General features: G+C 37.9%; 1 long non-coding RNA gene across 1 annotated transcript; it reads left to right on the forward strand.

The window, feature by feature from the left end:
* Window positions 1-6,104: 6,104 nt before the first annotated feature.
* LOC138337596 (uncharacterized) lies at window positions 6,105-9,111 on the forward strand. The gene is made up of 2 exons (XR_011210901.1): window positions 6,105-6,299; window positions 8,865-9,111. It is a non-coding gene; the product is annotated as an uncharacterized lncRNA (long non-coding RNA).
* Window positions 9,112-11,520: the final 2,409 nt, after the last annotated feature.

Genomic DNA, 11,520 nt, shown 5'->3' on the forward strand with positions numbered 1-11,520 from the left:
ACCACAACATCGACATCAAAAAGGTTTTGAAAGGGAGGTGAGTTTAATGGTTCTTACACTAAAGGACAGGGTTCGGGAAGTTACGCAGTTCGACCCATTCAGTCTTCACTACATACTGTAGTTGGGGGTCCACCTCCGACCGGTCAACACTTCTCTGAGAGACCTATGCATGAACCCAGAGAGTGCTATGGATGTGGGGAGATTGGACATATTAAGAGATATTGTCCAAAACAGAGTTACAGACCTCCAAATGTTAGAGGTAGAGGTGGTCATGGCAGAGGCCGTTATTCTTGAGGACGTGGTTGTCGAGGAAATGGTGGTCACCAAAATGGCCGAGGTGATGGGCAAACTGGAGCCACTACATCACAACAAGGTAGGGGCAATACACAGATGAACGATAGGGCCCATTGTTACGCTTTCCCTGGGCGGTCTGAAGTGGAGGCATCTGATGCTGTCATCACAGGTAATCTTTTGGTTTGTGATTGCATGGCTTCTGTATTGTTTGATCCTGGATCCACATTTTCTTATGTATCTTCCTCATTTGCTAATGGTCTAAATTTACATTGTGAATTACTTGATATGCCTATTCGTGTCTCTACTCCGGTGGGTGAGTCTGTGGTAGTTGAAAAGGTATATAGGTCTTGTTTGGTAAACTTTGTGGGGAGCAACACTTATGTAGATTTGGTTATCTTAGAAATGGATGATTTTGATGTGATTCTGGGTATGACTTGGCTTTCTCCGCAATTTGCAATCTTGGATTGTAATGCTAAAACGGTGACGTTAGCCAAGCCTGGGACAGACCTGTTAGTGTGGGAGGGTGACTACACTTCCAATCCGGTACGTATCATCTCCTTTCTTCGTGCTAAGAAAATGGTTAGTAAAGGGTGTTTAGCTTTCTTAGCACATCTCAAGAACGACACTTCCCAAGTACCTTCGATTGAGTCAGTTTTAGCAGTTCGTGAGTTTCTGGATGTGTTTCCTACAGATCTTCCTGGTATGCCACCGGATAGGGATATTGACTTCTGTATTGATCTCGAATCGGGCACACGCCCCATTTCTATACCCCCTTATAGAATGGCTCCCGCGGAGTTAAGAGAGTTAAAGGCACAACTTCAAGAGTTATTGAACAAAGGCTTCATTAGACCAAGTGCATCTCCTTGGGGTGCTCCGGTTTTGTTTGTAAAGAAGAAGGATGGCAGTTTTCAAATGTGCATAGACTACAGACAAGTGAATAAGGTAACCATAAAGAACAAGTATCCTCTTCCTCGCATTGATGACTTGTTCGATCAGTTACAAGGTGCTTGTGTCTTCTCTAAGATTGACTTGAGATCCGGTTATCATCAATTGAAAATACGGGCAACGGATGTGCCAAAGACTGCTTTTCGAACGAGGTATGGGCATTACGAATTTTTAGTAATGTCTTTCTGTATTACGAATGCCCCTGCTGCGTTCATGAGCTTGATGAACGGGATTTTTAAGCCATATTTGGATCTCTTTGTGATCGTATTTATTGATGACATACTGATATACTCTTAAAGTAAGGAGGAACATGAGGAGCTTTGTTGGGTTAGATAGCTACTACCGTCGATTTGTCAAGGGATTCTCTTCTATTGCTTCCCAATTGACGAACTTGACTAAGCAGAATGTTCCATTTGTATGGTCGGACTAATGTGAGGAAAGCTTTCAGAAGCTCAAGACTTTGTTGACTACCGCACCTATCCTTACCTTGCCAGTAGAGGGTAAGAACTTCATTGTTTATTGTGATGCATCCTATTCTGGTTTGGGTGCAGTACTAATGCAAGAGAAGAGTGTGATTGCTTATGCTTTAAGGCAATTAAAGGTGCATGAACGTAAATATCCAACTCATGATTTGGAATTGGCTGCGGTAGTGTTTGCATTAAAACAATGGAGACACTATTTATATGGGGTTAAGTGTGAGGTCTACACGGATCATCGTAGCCTTCAGTATATCTTTACTCAGAAGGATTTGAACTTGAGACAGAGGAGATGGATGAAACTACTAAAGGACTACGATATCACTATCTTGTATCATCCGGGAAAGGCGAATGTTGTAGCGGATGCTCTAAGTAGAAAGGCGGGAAGCATGGGAAGTCTAGCTCACTTGCAAGCTTCTAGACGCCCACTAGCTAGAGAGGTTCAAACTCTAGCTAAGGACTTGATGAGATTAGAAGTAAATGAGAGGGGAGGATTGTTGGCTTCTGTGGAGGCAAGATCTTCCTTTCTTGACAAGATTAAGGGAAGACAGTCTGATGATGAGAAACTGCGCAGAATTCAAGATAAAGTATTGCGAGGAGAGGCTAAGGAAGCACAAATCGATGAGGAAGGTGTTTTGAGAATCAAGGGATGATTTGATCAACACTATTCTGACAGATGCTCATAGTTCAAGGTATTCTATACATCCGGGTGCAACCAAGATGTACCGTGACCTAAAGCAACACTTTTGGTGGAGTAGAATGAAGAGTGATATTGTTGACTTTATTGCCAAGTGTCCCAACTGTCAACAAGTAAAGTACGAACACCAAAGGCCCGGAGGAACAATTCAGAGAATGCCCATTCCTGAATAGAAATGGGAGAGAATTGCAATGGACTTTGTGGTTGGTCTTCCAAGGACAATGGGTAAGTATGACTCCATTTGGGTGATTGTTGATAGGTTAACTAAATCTTCTCATTTTATTCCGGTTAAGGTGACTTACAATGCCGAGAAATTATCCAAGATCTATATCTCAGAAATCGTTCGATTGCATGGGGTTCCACTATCCATCATATCAGATAGAGGTACGCAGTTTACTTCTACGTTTTGGAAAACATTGCATGCAGAATTGGGTACTAGGTTGGACCTTAGTACTGCCTTCCATCCTCAGACCGATAGTCAGTCTGAGAGAACGATTCAAGTGTTGGAAGATATGCTTCGTGCATGTGTGATAGAGTTTGGTGGTCATTGGGATAGCTTCCTACCCTTAGCGGAGTTTTCATACAATAATAGCTATCACTCAAGTATTGATATGGCTCCATTTGAAGCATTGTATGGTAGGAGATGTAGGTCTCCCATTGGTTTGTTTGATGCGTTTGAGGTTAGACCTTGGGGTACTGATCTCTTGAGGGATTCGACGGAAAAAGTGAAGTCTATTCAATAAAAGCTTCTAGCGGCGCAAAGTAGACAAAAAGAATATGCAGATCGAAAGGTTAGAGACTTAGAGTTCATGGAGGGTGAACAAGTCTTGTTGAATGTTTCACCAATGAAAGGGGTGATGCGGTTTGGTAAAAGGGGTAAACTAAGTCCAAGGTACATTCGACCATTTGAAGTACTTAAGCGAGTAGGAGAGGTGGCTTATGAGTTAGCCTTGCCTCCGGGGCTGTTCGGAGTGCATCCGGTATTCCATGTGTCGATGTTGAAAAGATACCATGGGGATGGAAACTACATCATCCGTTGGGATTCAGTTTTGCTTGATGAGAACTTATCTTACGAGGAGGAGCCTGTTGCTATTTTAGATAGAGAAGTTCGCAAGTTGAGGTCAAGAGAGATTGCATCCATCAAGGTGCAATGGAAGAATCGACCGGTTGAAGAAGCCACTTGGGAGAAGGAGGCGGATATGCAAGAAAGATACCCACATCTGTTTAAAGATTCAGGTACTCCTTCTCGCCCTTGTTTTTCCTCTTTTGATCGTTCGGGTACAAACGATGGGTAAATTGGTATCTATTGTAACGACTTGTTTAGTTGTTTTGAGCAACAAACTTCAATTCTGGAAAAAACAGGCTGAGGCGACGGACCAAACGACGATCCGTCATGGGCACGACGGACCGTCGCAGGGTCTAGTTTCAAAACACTTAGAAAATCTTAAATTGGGTACTGAAAATTGACTCTCTGAACTTTGTAACGAAGTGGCAGGACGGACCGTCACAGGCCATTTACCCAAAATCAAGTCTCTGAATTCTGTGACGGGCAGCAAGACGGACCGTCGCAGGCGCGACGGGCCGTCACAGACTGCGAAATCCCAGTCTGGTCGAATTTCTGGTTAAGTTTTAAGGGACATTTTTGACTATTCTTGCCTTAATTATAAAGTTCGTGGGTTTATATTAATAACTCAAATTCTTGGGGGTTAAAAGAGGTAACCCTAAGTTAATTAGTGGGGTATTATTTCCATCTTTTATTCTTAATTATATACTAATTAGGGTAAAAGAAAGAGGGTTTGAATAAGAAATAGAAAGAACAAGAAGGGAGAGAGGGAAACGATCGAGAAGAAGAGGAAAACACCAAGCTTTGGGAAAATTCTTGCTTGATTCAATTCTTTGGTGGAGGCAGGTTATGGTTTTCATGCTATTCGTAGTAAACTCTTAATAGTGGATGATATGTGTTAGTAGTATTGTAAACCCTTCTTTATGCTTAATTGTATGCTTGCATGAATGATGTGATTATGTAATTATGAATAAATAAGCATGATGAAGCTATTGAATCTCAAATCTTTAAAAGAAACCCCAATCTACTTTGTTAATGATGATGCCTTGGTATAAAAGAAGGCTAGATGAATGAAAGTAGTGAGATTAGGGGATCAGGTGCCACGTTCCGGTACCAGGATAGAATGAGGATCGGAGTGTCACGTTCCGACACCAGGATAGAATATGGATCGGGTGCCACGTTCCGGTACCAGGATAGAATGAGGATCGGAGTGTCACGTTCCGACACTAGGATAGTATATTGAGGAGCGGAGTGTCACGTACCGACACGAGGGGAATAAAGATAATGAATCTTAAAATATGTTAATATATCTAATCTAATGAACTAAATTCCCAAATGAGTATGATGAGGAGGTCTGAGTCCTCATTGATGTGCTTGGTGTTGTAACCAAGGGTTATGGTAACTGTAAATGCTGCATGCTAAGGATATTAGTTGATTTTATGATATTGCTTAATACATACTGTTTTCTATTTTGAGTTGGCCGATGATATCTACTCAGTACCCGTGTTTTGTACTGACCCCTACTTTTATTATTTTCTTCTTGTTTATTTGTGGAGTGTAGCAAACGTGCCGTCATCTTCGACTCAACATTAATTCAAGCCAGTCTTACTACATCGGAAATTCAGGGTGAGCTAATGCTTCTAGCTTTGACTGGATCTTCTTCTTCAATGTCTTGCTGCCTTGAGCTTCCGGCATGGACTAGCTTCTTATGTATTTTTAGCTTTTTAGAATACTCTTAGTTTAGTCATTTGAATATAGATGTTCTTGTGATGATGATTTCCAGATTTTGGGAATAATAATAGTTATTGATTTTATTAATGAGTTTAAGTCTTCCTCATTACCTTATGTTGATATTACCTTGAAATGTTAAGGTTTAGATTGGTTGGTTCGCTCACATAGGAGGGTAAGTGTGAGTGCTAGTCGCGGCCCAGATTTGGGTCGTGACACCATCATAACATACAGACTGTAACAACCTTAAAAATGTGTAAGATAAGTAATGCTTAATGTGTCTATAACTCCTACGATTAGACCGGGTTCACACAGATTGATGTGCGTAGAACCAGACCTCTAAACCCTTGAAACAAAAAAGACAACTAACTTGGGAAGTTAGTTGAGCTAAGAAGGGTTGTTTCCAGCTATGTAGGGCTCCCGAATATGAAGATTTACCCGAATGAGTCTTTACCATACTTAAAAAAGGGGAAAATCTTTTGGTTGAAGGGTCTAGGGGTAAAATGGTCTTTTACCAGGCTAAGGGTAATATCGTAATTACCCAAATATATATTAACTATTTAATTAATAAGTTTGATGGGTATTTTGTGAAGACCGTGCCGAAAATGGGCTTTAAGAGTAAAATTTTCCTCCACCTTGGTTCGAACATAGGTGGAAGCAATGAATTAAATTTTTTTATTTAAGTGGGTAAATTAATTTGATTAATTAATATTATTTTATTAATGTCTGACTAAAAAAAATGGGATATTAGATTTTGAGTCATTATTTATAAATTATTAAATTAATTTGACTTAGTCTTGTCAACTATCCTAGTTTTGAGGGGAACTATCTCACACACACTCTCTCTCACACCTAAACCTCTCTTTCTCTCTCTCTCTGTCACATCCATTTTGATTTTTTTCTGCAAAAACAGAACAAAAAGCATTAGAAAACAATAAAAATGTCTCTTCACTTAGAGAATATACAAAATTTAAATACAAAACAAGCAATATAAGTTAAGAAAATAAAATTTTACATCATCCTCTAAATGGGATCGTGTTGAAGGCTTAGAGGAGGATTTGGGTAGTACTTTTAAGGTATGGAAAGCAACAACCAGGTATGGGTTTTATCTCTTTGAATCCTTTCTCCAAGATAAATTTCTTTGTACAAAATTCAACGTCTGAAACTAGGGATGTCCTCGTTATTGTCGAATTCCTTGTCCCTAGTCTACTCCCTGTTCCAATCTAAATTAGGTTAGAAATCATGTTGCTGGTATGGTTTCTTGTAGCTAAGTGTGAATATTATGTTCTTTGTGATTTTGTGTTTGCAAATAGCAAACATGTTCAATGAGTTCAACCGAATATGATGTGTTGCAATGTGTAAAATATTTCTTGTTGTTCTCCGTTTTGAAGTCCTAAAATGGCTTGTTTGATGATTGGAGTTATTGTGCATAAGGTGGTTAAATTGTGATGTTTAAATGAAGTGTAAGGTGTATGATCTTAAGTGGAAAAATCTAAGCTAAAACAAGAATGAATATACACCTAAAAATGCGTTAAACAAATTATTAAAATACCACAAAACGAACGTATGAATGTTGTTCAATAAAGGCTAGAAAATTTAATAAATTTTTTAGCAATTAGTGATTGAGTTTTCTGACAAATACTTGAAGTTAAAACATGTGAAGTAAGTGGGGATTGAACCCAAGACCTGACTACATGAAATCTGGAGAAAAAAAAGAGGTGTGGGATTCGAACCCACAACATGTCGTTCAAACAAGAGAGTAAAAGGAAAATTTTGAATTAATAAAATTAATGGGAGGAGTTGGGTTTGTACACACCGACTGTTGGCTGAAGGAAGATACAAGGAGAGAAATTAAAAATAATAATAATAATAATAACAATAATAATAATAATAATAATAATAATAATAACAACAATAATAATGAGAGGAGTGGGATTTGAACCCACCTCCTCTCGGCCAAAATGGGAAAAACATAGGAAAAAGAGAAATAAATGAATGTTGCTATAGGGTTTCGATCTCGGATGCCCTAATGCTTAAAATGCCTAAGGTGAAGTGAGGGGATGGAAAAACAAAGGAAAAAATGTCAGTGAGGGGATTCGAAATTGGGTTCCCCAAGCCGAAATGTAAATCCAAAATTAGGTGAAAGAAAATTAACTAAGTGTTGTCCAAGGGATTCAAAGTCGGGTTCGCTTGCCCAATTTCATACTGACATATAAGTCATAAGTTAGTAAATACTTAATGAATGCTGCCTCTAAAGATCAAAATCATTATCTTGGCATATGTACAAGATTCGTAAGTCTTGTATGTGTTGATTCATAAGTCTAGCATATTTTTAAAAGTAAGTATACATATGAAGTATGTGATGAAATAATGTAAAATCTATAAGGGGTTAAGTAAGAGTGTGAAACAAACTAAATGACCAAGTCCATTGGCATATGATTAAATGATCATTCATGTAAAGGGGTGAGTAAAATGTTCCTAAGTTAATAAATGTGGTGAGAACATGATAAGAGGATATTGTGAAAGATGAGAGCAATGTGAAATGAGCCTGAGTAAATGTTAACAAAACGTAGTCACCTATGAGAGTGTAAAGTTATGGAATCGATCAATATCTATGAACACTCTAATGAAAGTATTGAAGGTAATGCGTACTTAATAATAATGATGGGATGAGAAATCATCGAATGAGCTATGATGTCCTTATGCTAGAAGCTAGATTCCATGATGTATTAGTTAAATGGAATGGAACTTTATACTGAGCACCAATAGGCTAGCTATGAGTGCTGATACCTTCTTTCGGGAAGGGCAGAGATTCACGTAACTCTCATGAAATAAGACTGTACGGCATGCCAGGTATGGGCCTCCTTATATGTCCTAGTCTTCTAAACTATACTTCCATCATAGGGATTTATTGGGGTTCAATTCCCATGTACGCTAACATGTTTTAAGTAACTTTGGCCAGTGATTCAACCTCTTTTCGATGTGAGCGAAACACTGGATTCCATAATTCTCACATGATCTATGTCGGTTAAAGTTAAAAATCCCAAATAATGAATAAGGTAAGCCTCAAATGATGCACATAATGTAATAAACGACACCAAAGGTGTAAGGATAGGATAATCAAGAGGTGCGCTAGACTTAAGTAATGAAGCTAGGTTATTCTTGGTCATTGCAAAGAAAACCCGATGAGAGTCTTACACTACATCCTAGGTATGACTGTTTATTGCACTAGTATATGAAAGAGTTAATATGAAGTACGTATAAATGAATGAAGCAGACTTTGTGTATGATAAAGAAGGCTCTCTAGTTGAGGTCTCATATGTTGACCCCTCATTTTGGGAATTCCTAATGTCATGTCAATGATCCAAAGGTCTCATGACATATGAAAGAATGATATGAACTACAGGATATGATATGTGCTGTTTGCAAAATGATAAGTTTGATGATTCATGTTACACTCATGGCACGACCTTCCAAATCCATATTTGGCAGGTCCATTGACTTTCCTAATCTTTGTTTGGCAAGTCCACTGACTTGACTTTCGATAAATCATGTTGTTAGGAAAGAGATATTCTTTCTCATGCATGTCTTTGGTGTGTGCTTTACTATACCCATACTTATTACAAGTGTGTACTAATTCCATACAATTATGTATTTTTAGGTGCAGGCACAGGTCAACGTTAGATCGTATGGTACAACGTTACAGCTATCCGGTCGTAGATCTTTCATCTGGACTTGGTAGGACTTCATGATTTTGAGGCTCTGTACTGTTATTATCTAGCTTAGATGTAGGCCTTAGCTAGTGGAGCATGTTCCACTAGTGTTTCATTTCCCACTTTATTTCAGATTTTGTATTGGTGCCATTTTGGCAAGTACACATTTAATGCACCTTTGAACTATTTCTTTCATTTGATGATTTTAATGTTAGCTCGTTGATTATGAACATTTATGAGTTTAAGTAGAATGTTTTATACGAATGTTAAATAAAAAATATTTCAAATTTTCCGCAAAAACTAAAATTAACCTAGATGAAGTAAAGTTGACGTATGTAGGCTTGTCTGCGACCTCTAAGAGGTCAACGACGCCGGTCTCGTCTGGGGTCTAGATTCTGGTCGTGAAAAAAACTCACCTTTTCTCCTCCTCAAACATAGAAACATATCCCTTTCAAAGCAACCACACCTAGAAGACCAGCCGAAAAGGGAACACAAGAGAGAGAGGTGTTATGGAGTTATGTTCTATGGCACGATTCATGAGTAATGAAGAAAGTGAAACTCCATCGTCCTATAGCCTCTGGTCCATGGATATTTCATAACTCACACCAATGACTAAGATACTACTAGACGTGGCTTGTGAGACTTTTTAGACCCTAAACTATTTCCCATAACCTTGTGCTCTGATAAAAAGTTTATCACGACCTTAAAGGACCCCCTAGAAGTTAGGATGAACCCTTGGTTCGTGGAAAGGCGTAATTAACCTTTTGGGGTCTTGTACAAGCCCTTAACTATCATTTATTACATAAGATATGAAAAGTAGGCTGGAATTAACAGTTTTCACAACAATAATATAAAAATGTATTCTTTATAAATACTTAGAAAAACTTATCGTCAAAGCCAAATATAAAGACAAAATATAATTAACTTAGGGACATGGACCATTACATTGGAAAGAGATATATAATAAGTCTTAACATAACGAAACTAAGATGATAGAAATTATGCCCTCATATATATAAAGACATACTTTGTCTTGAGAGGAACATTCCCAAGCATGTCCTTCTAGACTTCAACCATGCTTCAAACAACATAACATAGATACTATAAAAAAAGTATGGGGTTAGTACAACAATGTACTAAGTATGGCATATGCAAAAACATATAAAAATGGACATTTTAGTAATATAAAAGTTTCCGCTAAATAAGTAAAACATTCATGAAAATAGAAGTAAAAACAACATAAGAAACACAATTTAACACTTACAAAAGGATGTCTATAATTTTAACAAAAAGAAGCATTTTATAGTAAACTCAAAAAAATTAAAGTGAACTAGATAGCATTTACACTGAATTTCATTTAAATTACAATGACTAAAATGACTCGAAAGTAGTGAACATTAAATGTATTGATAATGAGAAAGTAATCATTATTTCCATCGCAGTTTAACTTTTTAAGGTCATACTAAGACTTACAAAGGCAAGACATGAAGGAAGTATACATATGTCTCCTTCAATAAAAATCTAAGTGACCCTCAAGACTACCTCCTTTTTGGCGTACTCACATCGAGAGCATAAGCACCCACCCAATGGAAATAGTATATAAGAACACCCAACAACACCCCAAGAATTCACTTTCGAAATACCTAATTAGTGAAATAAGTAGATGGCGTCCCATACCACCCCGTACCCTAAGTAGTAACCTTTTTGAGAAGACATGGCACCAAGACTCCCATTTCGGAAGGTCCTACCTTACACAATGACTAGATAGCTTCTCATACCACCACCTACACTAAGTAGTACATTCTTTTAGGAGATTTAGTTCATTCAATTAAAATAAGACTTATCAAGACTCCCCTTTCGGAATGCCTACCTGGTGAAATGGATAAATAACGTCCCATTCCACTACCTATTCTAAGTAGAACACTCGTTAAGAAGACTTAGCACTTTAATTACTTTTGTGGGAGTAAGGTTAAATGACATAGACAACGAGAACTAGACATGGAATCCCGATATAATAATCTATCAAATGAGGGATCTCGGTTTCCTAAAATAAAGTCTTTCTTAGCTTTTACATGGTTTTCCCCATAGCTACACATAAGTCGGCGCATAGTTAAGGGATAAGGAGATTGCTTCGGAGTAACTTATTCACTACTAACGAGGAGTACTCATCTAAAGAGGTAGATTGAAATACAACATCACAACTTACGAAGTGTAACCACATCTTCTTCTTATCCTCTCAATGCTAGGCATAACATCCCATGGATTCAAAAACAGTATAAACTATAGATTAAGGATGACAAGTGAACACAACATCTCAACTCACGTAGAGAATTCATCCTCCATCCTATCTTAGAAAGCTCATAGAATGTAGAGGGTTTGCTAGTAAACACTTCATGTCAACTCAAAAAGAGTGTTCACCCCAAAACTCCCTTTAGAAATTAACATAGCTCCATTCATTCATTCAAGTGAGTGTGTGTGTACATGTGAGCACACCTTGCACATAAGCATCATTGCATTAACATTTATCTTCTATACATTCTTAGTCCTTAATTAATCTTACCACAAACATTACATGCTTCACATAATCATATAAGTGTTTTAGAC

Source organism: Solanum lycopersicum, chromosome 7, assembly GCF_036512215.1.
Source record: "Solanum lycopersicum chromosome 7, SLM_r2.1".
NCBI lineage: Eukaryota > Viridiplantae > Streptophyta > Magnoliopsida > Solanales > Solanaceae > Solanum > Solanum lycopersicum.